Below are 14,517 nucleotides of genomic sequence, written 5' to 3'. Positions count from 1 at the left end.
ATGTTTTTAATTTTCAAATGATAGTTCACATTTGAAAATATACAAAAGGTTATAATATATTTCATATTTCTGAAGACTTTTTTTTTTAATTACCAGTATCTTAGACCAGTTTATAAGCACACTAACTAGGCTGTCAAATATAAAATGCAGCAACCACTTTTATATTCAGTGAGGCAAAGTTTGATTCTTTACAATTCTAATAAGAAATACGAAAGTGCTCCAAACTAGGCTGTAATCAAAACTGCATCAAGCATCCTCAACAGTCACTTGCTTTGATGTTTTCTAGAGCTGAAATAATTATCGATATATGGCATGTATAACCGATTAGTCCAACGACAGAAGACATCATTATTCAAGAATAAATGCCGAACATTTCCTATTTCTTAGTGCTCAGCTGTTTGTGGGCATTTTGCTGCTTGTCTTATGTGATTGTGTACTAATAGTTATAATGTGAGATTAGAATAAGATTAAGTTTATTATTATCCAAGAGGGAAACTGGTCTATAGTGTGTGCAAAAATGTAACATACACACTAAGAAAGAAAAAGAAACAGTTTGGACAGTTGGTTTAATTAAACAACTGATCTGATGATGTCACCTTGAACTTTAAAAATGGTGACATTTTATATACAAAACTAATTAATTGATCATGAAATGAATCAACAGATCATTCAAATACTTGCTATTCGCAACATATTCTATAAGAAAAATGACACTAAGTGCAGTGAAGATGGTAGGAGCACAACAGGAATGTTGATACATGGAAAATCAACCATATGTCCTTAACTAATTATATCATGCCTAGATGGAATATATAGCAACCATCAAGCAAGTGTAACCAATGATATCCCCAAACTAGAAACACTGGCTGACTTCTGCAAATCAAGCAACTTAGCCAATGTGGAAAGGAAGGAAGACAAAGAAGAAACGTTATCCTGTCCTATTATCAGTCATAAACAAGCACGCACACACACACATGCACGCACACACACACACACACACACACACACACACACACGCACCAGGTGTTTCCATGAAGGCCTTCCAGAGATATGAGAGATGAGAGTGTCAGTCAGGAGTCAGCAGAGCGAGGGAGGCTGTCATAGGGAAACCCTGCTCTCCTGAATAGTTAATACTGCCTGGTTCACTTCAGTGGCCACACCACACAGGACACCACAGGTAGAGAGAGAGAGAGAGAGAAAGAGAGAAAGAGAGAAAGAGGGAGAGAGAGAGAGAGAGAGAGAGAGAGAGAGAGAGAGAGAGAGAGAGAGAGAGAGCGCAAGGAAAGTGTTCACTCATCTTAAAAATAATTTGTCTTTTGGTGAGAACACACAGAACTGACAGGATGAGAGACGGAGTAATAAGAGGAGAGAAAAAGGTTTAAGATTGACACACAAACACACACAGGCATGCATAATGCTCCCTGTTTCTCTTGTTGTTGTTTTTCCCATGGCAAGATTCACCATCTGGCCCAGCTCTAACAACTTACAGGAAGGGGAACCCTGGTCTCCACCTTGGACCGACACAATTACACACATACAGTACACCTCCTACTCACTTACCAACAGACACACCCTCCTTACAAACAGCAACACACACCCTCTCTTTCCCCCCATTTCCCTTCATTTCTCCTAAACACACACACACACACACACACACACACACACACACACACACACACACACACACACACACACACACACAGGCAAACACACACACACATACTCCCTCTTAGTTTCCCAGCAGGCACTCCACATCACCACATCTGAAATCCAGGCCTGGCTTGTACCGCTGCCAAGCTACACAGTGAGTCCACCACGCCCCAGCAGTGGGCTACTGCTCCTGACCACGCAGTCAACAATGAGACATAAAAAGCACACAGTGGCCTTTTTTCAAAATGCACAGAACATCCTTAACCTATTTAACAACTATTACATCCATAAAGAAAATCACAGACAATGAATTACACCAAATAATAAAGAAGTGGAACACAAACCCTGGCTGTTGTATAGAGGTTGTGAAAGATGTACGAGCAAATCAATAGTGCAACAATTGAAATAACATTTCTGTTTGTGCAGCAAACATATTACGCAAAGTTGATTCATAAACTTGACAATGGATAAGCAGAAGCTAGTACATCACAGAAGATGACAGAATCAGATTGTGGTGAGGGATGTTATCTTAAAAAGTTGATCTAGAATATTACAAAACTTTAGTACAGCACTGTTGGTTTTGCCAAAAGCCACAGCTAATGTTGCAGCAGCTGAGTAGTCATTAAAATTATTCATTTAAAAGTATACTTCAACCAAATTACATCTAGTGATATCTATCTATAAACAGTTCATATTTTGCTACATGCTACAGTAGGAGGGGTGAGGGTTTTTGTTGTAGAAATGAGATTGAGGTGTTGAAATGTATTATAAAAAGGTGTTTTTCCAGCCTGCAGCAGAGGATCAGAAAATGGGCAGAGACCCAGCCCATTACACCTGCCGTGAGGACATAACAGAAAGGAGCCATTGGCTGAAATGAGCAGTGCCTGGTCTTCAGAGCTATGGGGCAGCCAGGCGCTCAAAGGAGCATAATGGTTGCACCTGTGTAGTTTGAACATGGCTTCTTTAATAGCCTTTTGAGATCTGAAATTTTCATTTTCAACATCACATCTTTTTCAGAATCAGAATACACAGAACATACTGTCAAGAGTCTTCATAGGGACTATTTCTAAGCAGGAAATAGATCCAGTTCAAACACATTCAAAGTCACATCTATTGACTTTAACATGGCGTGATGTAGCATGGCCACTTTTTCTGGACAGAGATGCTGCTTTTCATACTCTGAGCAACACAAATAAAATTCCATTCATCTCCATTGTACCGGGGTGGAGGCAGATGTCGCCGAGATGCATATCTCAAAACCAGGTCAATTTAAAACCAAAACTATCCACATGGCTGGATACCACAAGCCGTAAGTGAGAAAATGTGTTTTTTTGCAATTTTGGTGAACCGACATCTGCATAAATGTCGCTGGCTATGATGCAGTTAAGACGATTCAGATCTTAATAAAAAGAGACTTCAAACTTTCCCACCTCCAAGCTCCAAAACTGTTCTCTGACAGTGAATCATGTAAAAACTCCATGCATCAGTACCTGGGATTGCCACAAATAAGACCAACTGCTGCCACATGTAATTACAAACACCCGCAGTGCCCAGATCAGAGGAGACTCCCGGCTTTGCCCAAATCCACAGACAACCCTCTGCCTAAGTCATTTGTAAGCCCCACAGTGCCTCTTGATGCCAGACTCTATGCTATTAACCCCACACTGTTACTGTTACTGCTTGCTTCTTTCCCTGAGCAACTCAAAAAACAAGGCTAGTCATATTATCCTGCGCCTGCTGTCCAAGGCATACACAATGTGCCGACCGCAACTGCAGTTGCCACGTCTTTGCGGACCACAAGTCTTTGCAGCTCTTCTGAGGAGCACAATATCCCAACTCCCAAAACCACAGTCTCCTCTAAGAAAATTACTGTTTTCTTTTTTTCTTCCTTGCCTGTTCCAGTTTTCAGTGAAAGTACAGGGTAGAAAGAGCACTAAAGCCACACATTACTTCTGTCTGTATGTCAACATGGTGAAAAATTATGTTATTTGTCTTGTAATTACATAACCATCTCAATATGTTTGTGTGTACATTGTATGTTTGGCCGTGAAGGCAAAGGTTAGTAGTATTGTCTGCAAGAGAATACAGAGAGAGAGACAGAGAGAGAGACAGAGAGAGAGAGAGAGAGAGAGTGAGAGAGGTGAGTGAGTGAGTATGTGTGTGTGTGTGTGTGTGTGTGTGTGTGTGTGTGTGTGTGTGTGTGTGTGTGTGTGTGTGTGTACAGTCTGCAGACAAAGACCTGGCTGTATTATCACACATACTGTAGTATAATGCAGTGCGGTTTGCCTGGAGACAGGGCTGTGTCTCTAGTCAGTTTCTTTGGGTTACCAGGGATCAGGTTACCCTGCGTTGCCTGCACCATTCCTGCAGCTCTTTGGGCCAATGAAGCCATTATGAGTGAAATGAATTATGGACTAGACTTTTTTTACCTCAACCCCCTCCCTTTGTTACTTTCTTTTAACATTATTTTTTCTATAACGTTTTTTGATGTCACTCTGAAAAGTAAGACCTGCAAATTCGAGCAGAGGAGTTTGCAAAAACACAGGCATTCTGTCATTTTTTCTGAGCTTCACCAGCCACTAACATTGTGCTCAATGTGGTCAACTCCCTTTCTTGCAAGCTGATGTAATGTGAAAGCTGGCCAGAAGCACTCGTCCTCACTAATGACTTGACTAACCTACTTTCTTCAAAGGTCGGATGCTGTGTTCTGTTTGGGAGATGGTAAATGTTTTTTTTCCGTAGAAGGGTTAGACTGAGTATAGAACATGTGGATATAGAAACCTACACAGTACCGTGAAAGAAAACTTTTATGCAAATAGTTGTGAGATCAACTTTTGCTCATGTTTTTCTCAAGTCGAATCATGTCACAAACCTTTCTGACTTTATAGGGGTCAAGGGTCAACACCTAGGGTCACCAAGAGCTAATACTTCAGAAAGGCATCCTAACCAGTGAATAAAATCGGTAACATTTATTTAACATAGTGAACTCTTTGCTATTGCTTCCCCCCAATTAAAGGATAGGCTCATCATGCACTTTCCGTGTAAGTGAAGGGGGACAAAATCCACAGCCCCCATTTTGAATAAAAAAGTATCTAAATATTTTGATAGATAGATAATATGAGAGTTCAAGCATCTGATTTCTTATCTGACCTTTTTTTTTAATTATTATTTTTCCAAGTAAAGTGGCTATCTCTTGTATTTACATTCATTTATGGTATTTTTAATACAAATGTTCCTTGTTGTGTTTCAGTGCAGTGTTTTCCTATTTGGCTGCAGTGGAAAGATCATAACAAGAAAAGGGAATTTGACCAATTTGGATAGCTGAAGTTTCATATCAGCTTCAAATAAACGTTGAAACACATTTTGTATGGAGGTAGCACTGTGGATTTTGTCCTTTCTCATTTACATTAAAATGCTTTATGGAGGCATTTCTTAATGGTCAAGAATGATAGAAATGATGTAGCATGAAAAACAAGGGTATGTTCATTTAATTTGGACACCTGACGATTGGGTTAGAACACGCTTAGATCATTTTGAATCTGTTCTTTTAGAAAGGAAGTGGCACAACCAAACTTAGATGTGAACATGTTGCCTGAACCACCAAAATAACACACCAAAATTTGCTCTTGAGGACCAGATATACTGACTGATTGCAAGATACATAAATCAGTTAATATGCAATCCCCTCTTAAATAATGGGTAAAATGCTGGGAGTGATGGTGTTAACAGGAAGTTGGAAGGCAAAAGTGAACAATTCAGCTAATGTAGCCCTCATCACTGTCACCCAAAGCACTGACAAGTGTCACTTTTTGTTGCTGTGGGCCTGTGTGCTGTTGCTACTGTCAATAAAGGCAATAAGGGCAAGTAGTTTCATCCAGGTGGCTCAGTCAGTCATATTAAAAACACTCAAACTCACATAAAAGGTCTAAAAACTAAAAAACAAACAAAAGTGATCATTGTGTGTATACCACACACACACACACACACACACACACACACACACACACACAAACGTCTCTCTCAGCTAGTGGGCATGATGTCATGGAACAAGACTTTTGAGAGTGAAATTTGAATACAATGTTTTTGAGCTCAAACACACATGATGCCACAGCGCTAGCTGCCATTTCCTCTCCCCTCTGCTGTTATTCTATTGGTTTGTTAATCTCCTTGTCGACCACCTCAGCCCCTGATCATATAATGCAGCGCACATGCACAGTGTTAGTGATCAGGATCTTTTGTCTGAAGCGTAACAAGTGCAGACTATCTGGAACCTGCCAAATATGAAACAATGATCTAATTCCTCTTTCCTCTTCCAGCTAACTGTATGTTCATGCACCAATATGCACATTAGAGCAGTACTATATAAACTTCTGTTTCTGTTTTTGAGAAATTACTGAATGAGTGTTTTATTTTTGTGAATATGACGAACACAGGAGGTAGGACGTTCAACTGCAAAACAAGCCTTTTCTCTTAACAGTTTAGCAACAGGTTAGTTCCCCCTTATTAAAGCAGTGATACAAGCACCCAGACCTATGTCCAGTTAAGTCGTTTTCATTTTCACCTGGGGACCTCTTCGAATGGCTGTAGACCAGTGGGACTAAATATAGACCCTCTTTTCCGCATATAAAGACGCTGCTTGTGTGAAGAACACAAAGACTTTTATGTCCTGCTAAGAAAGCCGCTTGCTTCTGCTTTTCATCCTCCCCATCACTTCCCCTCTAACAACTCAGCATGAGATGCGTTCGACCGCCAAGCCACACAAACACTCAAGCACGCACAATCAGGCACACACATTCACACACATTCACACACATTCACACATATTCACACACTGAATCGGATTAATGCAACAGCTTCAGTGCCATCCAAACCAGAGCTCTGCACTTTAGACATGCAGCAAATGTAGGTCAACAACAAAAGAGTCAAGATCAAGCCTGTATTTTGTTAAACTGATGGAAATATTATCATAAAAGCGGATTTATACAACCTCATGGATGTCAAGTGCCTTAATGAGAGCTCTCAGCTTTTTAACTCCCTGTGAAGTTGTGAATTCACACAGAGAGCATGATGTCACTTACTCTCTACCAACTGCTTTGTCAGCTATTAGCGGTTCTTGTTGTTGGTTTCTTCCACATCAACATGTTGTCATATCTTTCTTCACAACTCCACAAGGTCTATGAACTAACTATACTGATTTTTTTTCTGTATGCCTTATAGGTTTTAATTATTTAGTTTACTTTAAGTTTAAGTTGTCTCATTAATGCTATATAGTGCATTAGTGCATATAATCCATATTATATATATACATATGTGTATATATAAACTATGAACTAGTAACAGTTGTATTATTATTATTATTATCAGTGATGAAATTTACTAACCAGTTTTGAGGAATTTGACTATACTTAGTACTTCTACCGTATGACCTAATAGAGGAAAATCTACTTTTTTTCAATTTTTGCATGAAAAAACATATAATCAGTTTGTTATACATGCATCATAATTAAATTAGCACCTTGCCAGTACTAAATGCTGCATTATCAATGAATCAGTCACTCTAAATATGACCATTTTGCATAATGAGTACTTAGTATATTTTTGATAATTTAAGTATAATTATGTATGTATTTTTACTTGGATATGATTTTGAATGGACTTTCAGTGGTAATTGAGTACTTTTTTTATCATTGGAGCATTGCTTCTTTTACTTGAGTGAACTACTAGTACATCTTCCACCACTGATTATTATGAGCAGTTTTTAAATTATTTGTTACCTCCTGAACAGAGGAAACTGCAACCATAAGCATGTGGGTTATAGCTCTTCAAAGGTGTTAACTAACACATATACAATAGTATATTGTGGGTCTGTGGAGGAAGACTGCCGGCGTGTTAAATATGATGCAGTTACCACAGTCACGCAGAAAGACACACAAACATTCACGCGAAGCACGATATGTTAAGATGTTCATGTTCTAGGATTTGGCTAACACTGAATTTTCTGATCTGAACCTAAGTTATCACATCTTGGTCTTAATAGTGCACTCATTTTGACATGGTGATCATAACCACATTCTATGAAAATTGCTTCAACTGTTTTATGTCCCTAGGGTAAACAGAAGTTCACACTGTAATGAAATGAAACTGGTCTGTTCTATGCAGTTGTTACTTTGTTTTTTAATAGTATTCAGAAGAGCGACTGGAGAAGTGAGATTTTACAGAATGACAGGAGCTGGATTCGTGTTTACACCGTGCAGTATGTTAGAGAAACACTGCAGTTCTGCAGAATCAATTGGGCCAAACTCCAAAGATGACAACACTTGATGAGCAGCTGTGATTTGCCGTGGATGAAGTACAAAACGTGCTGTGTATGACACTGCACGCTGAGCTCTGTAAACACTGTGACCTCTACAGCCCTACATGGTCCTCAACACCAATGTGTGTCTGCAACAGAAGCCGGTTATCACAACAGGAACCCGATCCAGCCATTTTATAGTCAAGAGGAAACACGCTGCATCCCTTCAAACAACAGACATTGTTTAAACATCCATGTCTTACTGGGGAACAAATCATACACCCTGCTGCATCACATGCGTGGGTTTCCATGTGCACACATTCTCAAGGACATGTTGATGGGTCATCATGCACCTGTACCTTTACTATGTTTGTGTGAATGAATTAATTCACACTACCTTTATACTTAAACATTAGACACAACCTTAATTGTTGGACTAAACTGGCTCTATCATTGTTAAACTGTCAGGCATGGGATTCAGAGAGGACCACCCCACCTTTCTGAAGGTGATGAGGTCATTAATGAGGGGTTTCCCTGGCAACGAGCATGTAAAGACGTCAACGACCTGCCCTCATTAGCTCCTGACAACTTCGCACAACACAGGAATTTTCCTTTTGTGCTGACAGCATAAGCGATGGAACAAACGCCTGGCATGCTATTTTTAACCCCAGTGAGGTCACACGCTGACGGAGAGATGGAGCAGGCAACAAAAATGCCAGCAATCCCTGCCCTCCCTGTGCCCTCACCCACCTGTAGAGTCTTGACTGCACACTGCATATTGCAGCCATGCTCGTTTTCAGATGACAAAGACAGAACATGAAGTGAGGTCTTTAAAAATACACATATTAAATCACAGGCATGAGTGACAACTCTGCACCAGAATGGCATGTGACTAGGTAATACCCATGACGTCACTGGGCTTGGCAGGCACAAAAAAAAAGAAAACAAAATGTGAATGAATAAACATGAAAGGTGTGTACACAAGGACAGACAAGTGAAAAGCTACAAGATTTAGGTGCGGTGGTGAAGTATCCCACGTGTCATGATGTCACAATGCATACATCACTTGAATCATTTTTGTCTCTTTGTTTGACTTTTCATAACCAACGACACAAACACATCAGCAGCAGACGAAGCTGTTTCTGCTAAACGCTCAGCCAGCATATACAACTACACACACAAGGAGAGAAAGTACCTGTGTGACAACAAACACATGTGGTCTACGGTTCAAAGGGAGTTGAGGGCTTGTGCAGGAGGATATATTTTATCAGTAGAAGTGAAGACAATGTGTTCATTGTGATCATATCTCATTTAGAAGAGATATTAAAAGGCCAAAAACAAAATAGTCATTCTTCCTTGATGTGTTTCCTGTTGAAACATGATAAATGGGCTGGACAAAAGATGTCAGGTGATATTTTCAAGTATAAAAAAAATTAACATCAGCTAGACAGAAAGAAGAAGTTTTATTTTATGGTTGAGGCTAAAAGTTGGGCCTGCTCAAGAAGAAATTCAGCATATATATACGGCTTTCAGTCTTTATTTGTTGGAATAAATGCATCAGAGTGATGAGTGTGTGGCTTTCCCATTCTGGGCCAGCACCTCACTAGATTATGTGTGTGTGATTATGTGTTTATCTTCTTAATAATAAGGATAATAATAACTGCTTTACTCTGCCTTTATGTTTTGCTCTGACTGGGTTTGTGTGTCTCATCATGGACAGCAAAGACATAATCAGGTTTACATTCCTGACCTTCTAGTTTCTACATACCAAAGATAACCGTGTAAACCAGAGAGACTGGAGGGGGGGGGGGGGGGGGGGTCCTGGTTTTATACACACAACACACACAAACACACACAGTTGTGTTTCCATCACTTCAGATGACATTACATTGGCTTACATTCATTTCCTGGAGACTTAACTTGAACCATAACCACCACATGCCTAACCTGAATCCTAACCCTTCACATAAACCCAAACTAGCTTTACCTTTAAGCCTAGTCTTCACCCTAAAATGAATGAATCATGTTAAGGGGACTTGCTTTTTGTCCACATGGGAGATGTGAGTCCCCACAATATGAGGAATACGTACCTGGAATACACACTCACTCACACACACACAAACAAAACACACACAAAACCTATCTACCATCTGACCTAAAAAGCCATGGTTGAACACACAAACACATAACGCAAGAATGTCAATGTAGATATGCAAAATGGACATGAACTCATGCATTCATAGACACGGACAACATGGACTCCTGCACAAAAATTCAACAAACAAACACCCATACCCAATAATCTTGCAGTGGAAAAAGAAACATAAGACACATGAACCTAAGACACACAAACTGCCTGGGTTCAATACAGACATGCACACACTATGTTAAAACAAACATGCATAGCACGACAACAAGTGGTCACAGAGTGGTCACATAAAAACACATCAAAGATTTATTCTAGAACAAAAGAGACACTATGGAAGTCGAGTGAAGTCAAATATATAGAGACACACGAGACAGCAACAAGACAGAAACTTAACACACAAAACACAGAAAAGGTCAGCAGAAATTAGCTGTACACTTTGGAAGGAAAGAAGTGCAAAAATGTTTAATGAAAGCCTGACCCTGTTGCATGCATTATACACTCCTGTGCCTTGTTCGCTTTGTGCGTGTGTGTGTGAGTGTGTGTGTGTGTGTGTCTTAAGCTTAGTCTCGAGCAGCAGCACAGGGACAAAGCGTCTCATTCTGCTCCGAGCATCAACCAGGACGGAGAAGTAACATGAGAGCCGTGACCAGGCGAGAGAGAGGGGTCCAGGGATAAAGGAGACACGCACTGCTGTTCTGAAGCAGCCTTTGTTGGAAGCAGCTCCTGTCTCCATCAACTCCCCTCCACTCATCCTCATCATCCTCCTCCTCCTCTCTCTCTCTATCTCTAGCTTTCTCTCTCTCCTTGGCTTGATACTAGGCAGGTAAGCTGATAGGAACCTTGGATTCAATCCACTTTGTGTACAACTAACAGCCCACTGACTCAAAGAACAAGAAGGAGAGAATGAGGTTGGTCTCCATTTAAGAAGAAAGGCCTAAGTGACAAGTACAGAGGAAGAAAAAGATGGAAAGAAGCAAAATGAGCAAAAAAGTTCTGATGCTAAAAGTACTTCTTTGACTTCTTTGTACGTCCATTTAAAATTCTCATAGAAGCTATTGATCATGTTCATTTAGTCTCATTAAGTAGTCATAAATACACACACCGTATAAAATACATACTTTTCATGCAAAAAACCCCAAAGACCCTACTTTAACTTGGCCCAAGTCTTATTTCATCTGTTAGCATTTAGCTTTATTCATTGTAATCATGTATTTGTCTGTAAATGATGAATGTGGATTGGTGCTTCAGAGGTCATAGGTATACTGTAAATACCTGTGCTGCAGACATGAGTGAGAGGAGATAGATTGTGTAGACATTTGTCAATATTTAAATCCTGGTTCCTGGTCAGTAAGTGCTGATCCCAGATCATGTAGCGATATTAAGATTTATATTAATATCAAAACCTGGGTACAAATCTTAATTTCAATTTCAAAAAAGCAAAAAGTAAATAATGACAATTAATGCACTGTGATCATGTGATATGAGTCAAGTTGGGCATTATACTTTCCTTGCATGACTGCTCATTACAATGTGACTGGCTCTGTATTAACATCAGAAAAAGTCCCTGTATATGTGTGATTCTCTCAGATGAAACGGAAGGCCAAAAATAACAGTCAAATGAGTAATAGCGATGGAAACTGACAAATTACAGTATAAACAGGTGCTTCAGAACATCTTATCTTCATTTAAAAATGAAAAACATTTCGCTCTAGATATTAATGGAAATGAGAGTTGTTTTTTTGTACACCAATGGACATCCCACTGTTTCTTTCAAATCATCTCCTAGTTTTGATTGCCATATTAAGACACACACACACACACACACACACAGACAAACATGCACACGCACACACACATAAATACACACACAAGATCATGAGAGTGTTTTCCATGTGCCAATAGTGCCATGGACACACAAACACATCGAGCTGCATGCTGAGGGCCACAATGGGCCACATTGCTGCACTCTGAGTCATCCCCTCTTTCCTTTATGCTTGTTCCCTCTCCTCTCCACATGTTGTTGTTTTCTTTCCCTGTGACATGGCTTTGGAGCCTAACTAAAAGAAAGGGAGAGGGAAAAAGCTGGAGGCTATAGACTAACCCCAGTCATATGACAAACGTGTGGTTACATTTACAGACTTGTTGCCTCAGCTAACTAACTTGTAACACTAGTACTTAAAAATAAGAAAATAAGAACCCAAGAAACTGCACTGTAACCTTTCTCTCTTTTGCTCCTTAAAAATATAGTATGCACATACATGAACACAGACATGTGCAGAAGGGCCACTTCCTTACAGTATTCTTCATAACTGTAACATATTTCATTGGGTATGTGATTAATAATAGAGAATGGCAAATTAGATATGTGCTCATTAATAATAATAAATTCTTTATTTTTGGATAGGGACAGTGCACATTAATGAACATCGATATTACACAGCGTTGTAAACATGCCGAATTTGCATCTGTAGTCCCTAATACATTCACTTTAGATACTTTAAAAAAGGCTGTGTACATGTGTATGTATATATGTATGTAATAGAATAGTTGGGGTTAGGGTTAAAGCAATTATCTTGGTGAAGATCCGACCCCTTACTAAGAGGCCTAAATGATGGGCAGTCATTTTCCAGTTGATTCTTCCATCGTCCAGGCTTCAATATTGATGTCAAGTGTTTATCTATGAGGTAAGACTGTCGTTTTGCCCAGTTTCCCTCATAACTGAGTGTCCCTGCATGCAGTCATTTTGCAACATGTCTGAGCCACCCCAACATACACACCCACCCGGTCAACCCTCACACTGACCCCATTGTCTGCTGCCTTCCCAACACTGTCTCACACTCGCACATGTTTCTCACGCCAGACGTTAGAACAGCAAATAGTTTCATGCCTTGTAGCGACGTAGCTCTGCTTGTGTTTTTCTATGAAACCAGGCACAATATTTTCTATCTGTGGCGGACAGGCCTCTTTAACTACACTTTCTCTCCCTGTGTTATGAAAATGTGTTTGTGTTTATCTACCCTTGACCTGCAGTTCTCTCCCCTCTGTGAAAGAGCTTTGTGTTGTGCTGTATCTCTGACATGAGAAGAAATTCTTTCTCATAGCCGACTGGTACCAACTCTCCACATGGTTACATGCCACCAAATGCCTCTCAGCTCTGCTCGGCGGCTCCAAATTGGATTATGGCACAAAACCGTTTTTACAGATGCTAATCGCTGGATTAGTATCATAAGGTCTCCTTTGCTCAGAACAAGAGAAGGAATGTAGGGAGGTGTGGGAGGCCGAATCGATACTAAGAACACATGAATGGTAAAATTTTAAAGGATAATTCCACTTTATTACAACTTGGGTCCCATTTTGTTAGTTTTGGTTATAGTTTTTACTCGTTATGAAAACGGGATACTCTCCAAATGGATCTGGCAATTTATGTATCTACAAAGACGTCCGATGGGACAAGAAACAGACAAGCTGGCTAAACTCTTTACTTACTTAAACATTATTTAGAAGTAAAACCAAAAGAATGCATGCAAAATGTTCATAATCAATAGGAAAAAAATCTGTTTGGTGTGCCCGAAAACCACAGCAACTACGCTAGGTCAAAGGTAAACTATGACGAGCACTATAATGGATAGTTTGGGTAATACAGAGCATTCACCTTCTTTATCTTCCAAATTAGTTTGTTAAACATGGATTGTTTCTTGCACCATTTGGACCTGCCTTGACCTTATATAATTCAGGTTGTAATAAACTGCAATTATTCTTTAATACATTGGATTTGATCTTTTTCAGCATTTCACAAATGCTCTTTCAGGATCCCAATCTCAGCTGCAGATTCAAACACAGATTCAAATACTTCAAATCTCCATCCATCACCCCACACCTCTCTCTCACTGATACATATCCCTGTCACTTGGCTCCGGGGGGCAACGGTGTGTGCTTTGAATACTCAAATGTCGTTGTGCGAACCAAGCTTCCTCCTGCAGCACACACGGTCAGTCATGCAAAACTGTTCCACTACCATGCAAATCATGAGCAAGAGACACACACACACACACACACACACACAGTGAGAGAGCGAAAGAGAGAGAGAGTAGAGAGGGAGGTCTGGGTAAGCAGAACTGATACATGTCACTATGGGTCTGCCTCTTTAAAAATAGACACTATTTCCTTTCCATCAGTAAGGTTTTAGTAGATAAAGTTATTATGGTACACTGTGAGGTTCAGTATTTGGCTAAAGCTGCTACAGTTGGTCAGCAGCAGTGTTATCTTCACTCTGTCTTTAAATGTCATACAGCATGATAAAGGTATGGTTTGTTCTTTCGCTGGCATGTTCACCTGCCAGTGTCTTGCTAATTGACTGGCATTTATTCAGTGACCAACAAAGGTTTGGGCTGATAAGCAGAGTGTATTTGCCCAGCGGCTAGATACA

The 14,517-nt window shown here is 39.9% G+C and overlaps 1 protein-coding gene across 1 annotated transcript in view; it reads right to left on the bottom strand.

Moving 5' to 3' along the window:
• prkd2 (protein kinase D2) overlaps nucleotides 1-14,517 on the bottom strand; it is a 33,837-nt gene that overhangs the window by 12,177 nt on the left and 7,143 nt on the right. The window lies entirely within an intron of this gene.

The sequence above is a fragment of the Scomber japonicus genome, chromosome 6 (assembly GCF_027409825.1).
Source record: "Scomber japonicus isolate fScoJap1 chromosome 6, fScoJap1.pri, whole genome shotgun sequence".
NCBI classification, from domain to species: Eukaryota; Metazoa; Chordata; class Actinopteri; order Scombriformes; family Scombridae; genus Scomber; species Scomber japonicus.
This window is presented reverse-complemented; position numbering and strand designations above follow the sequence as displayed.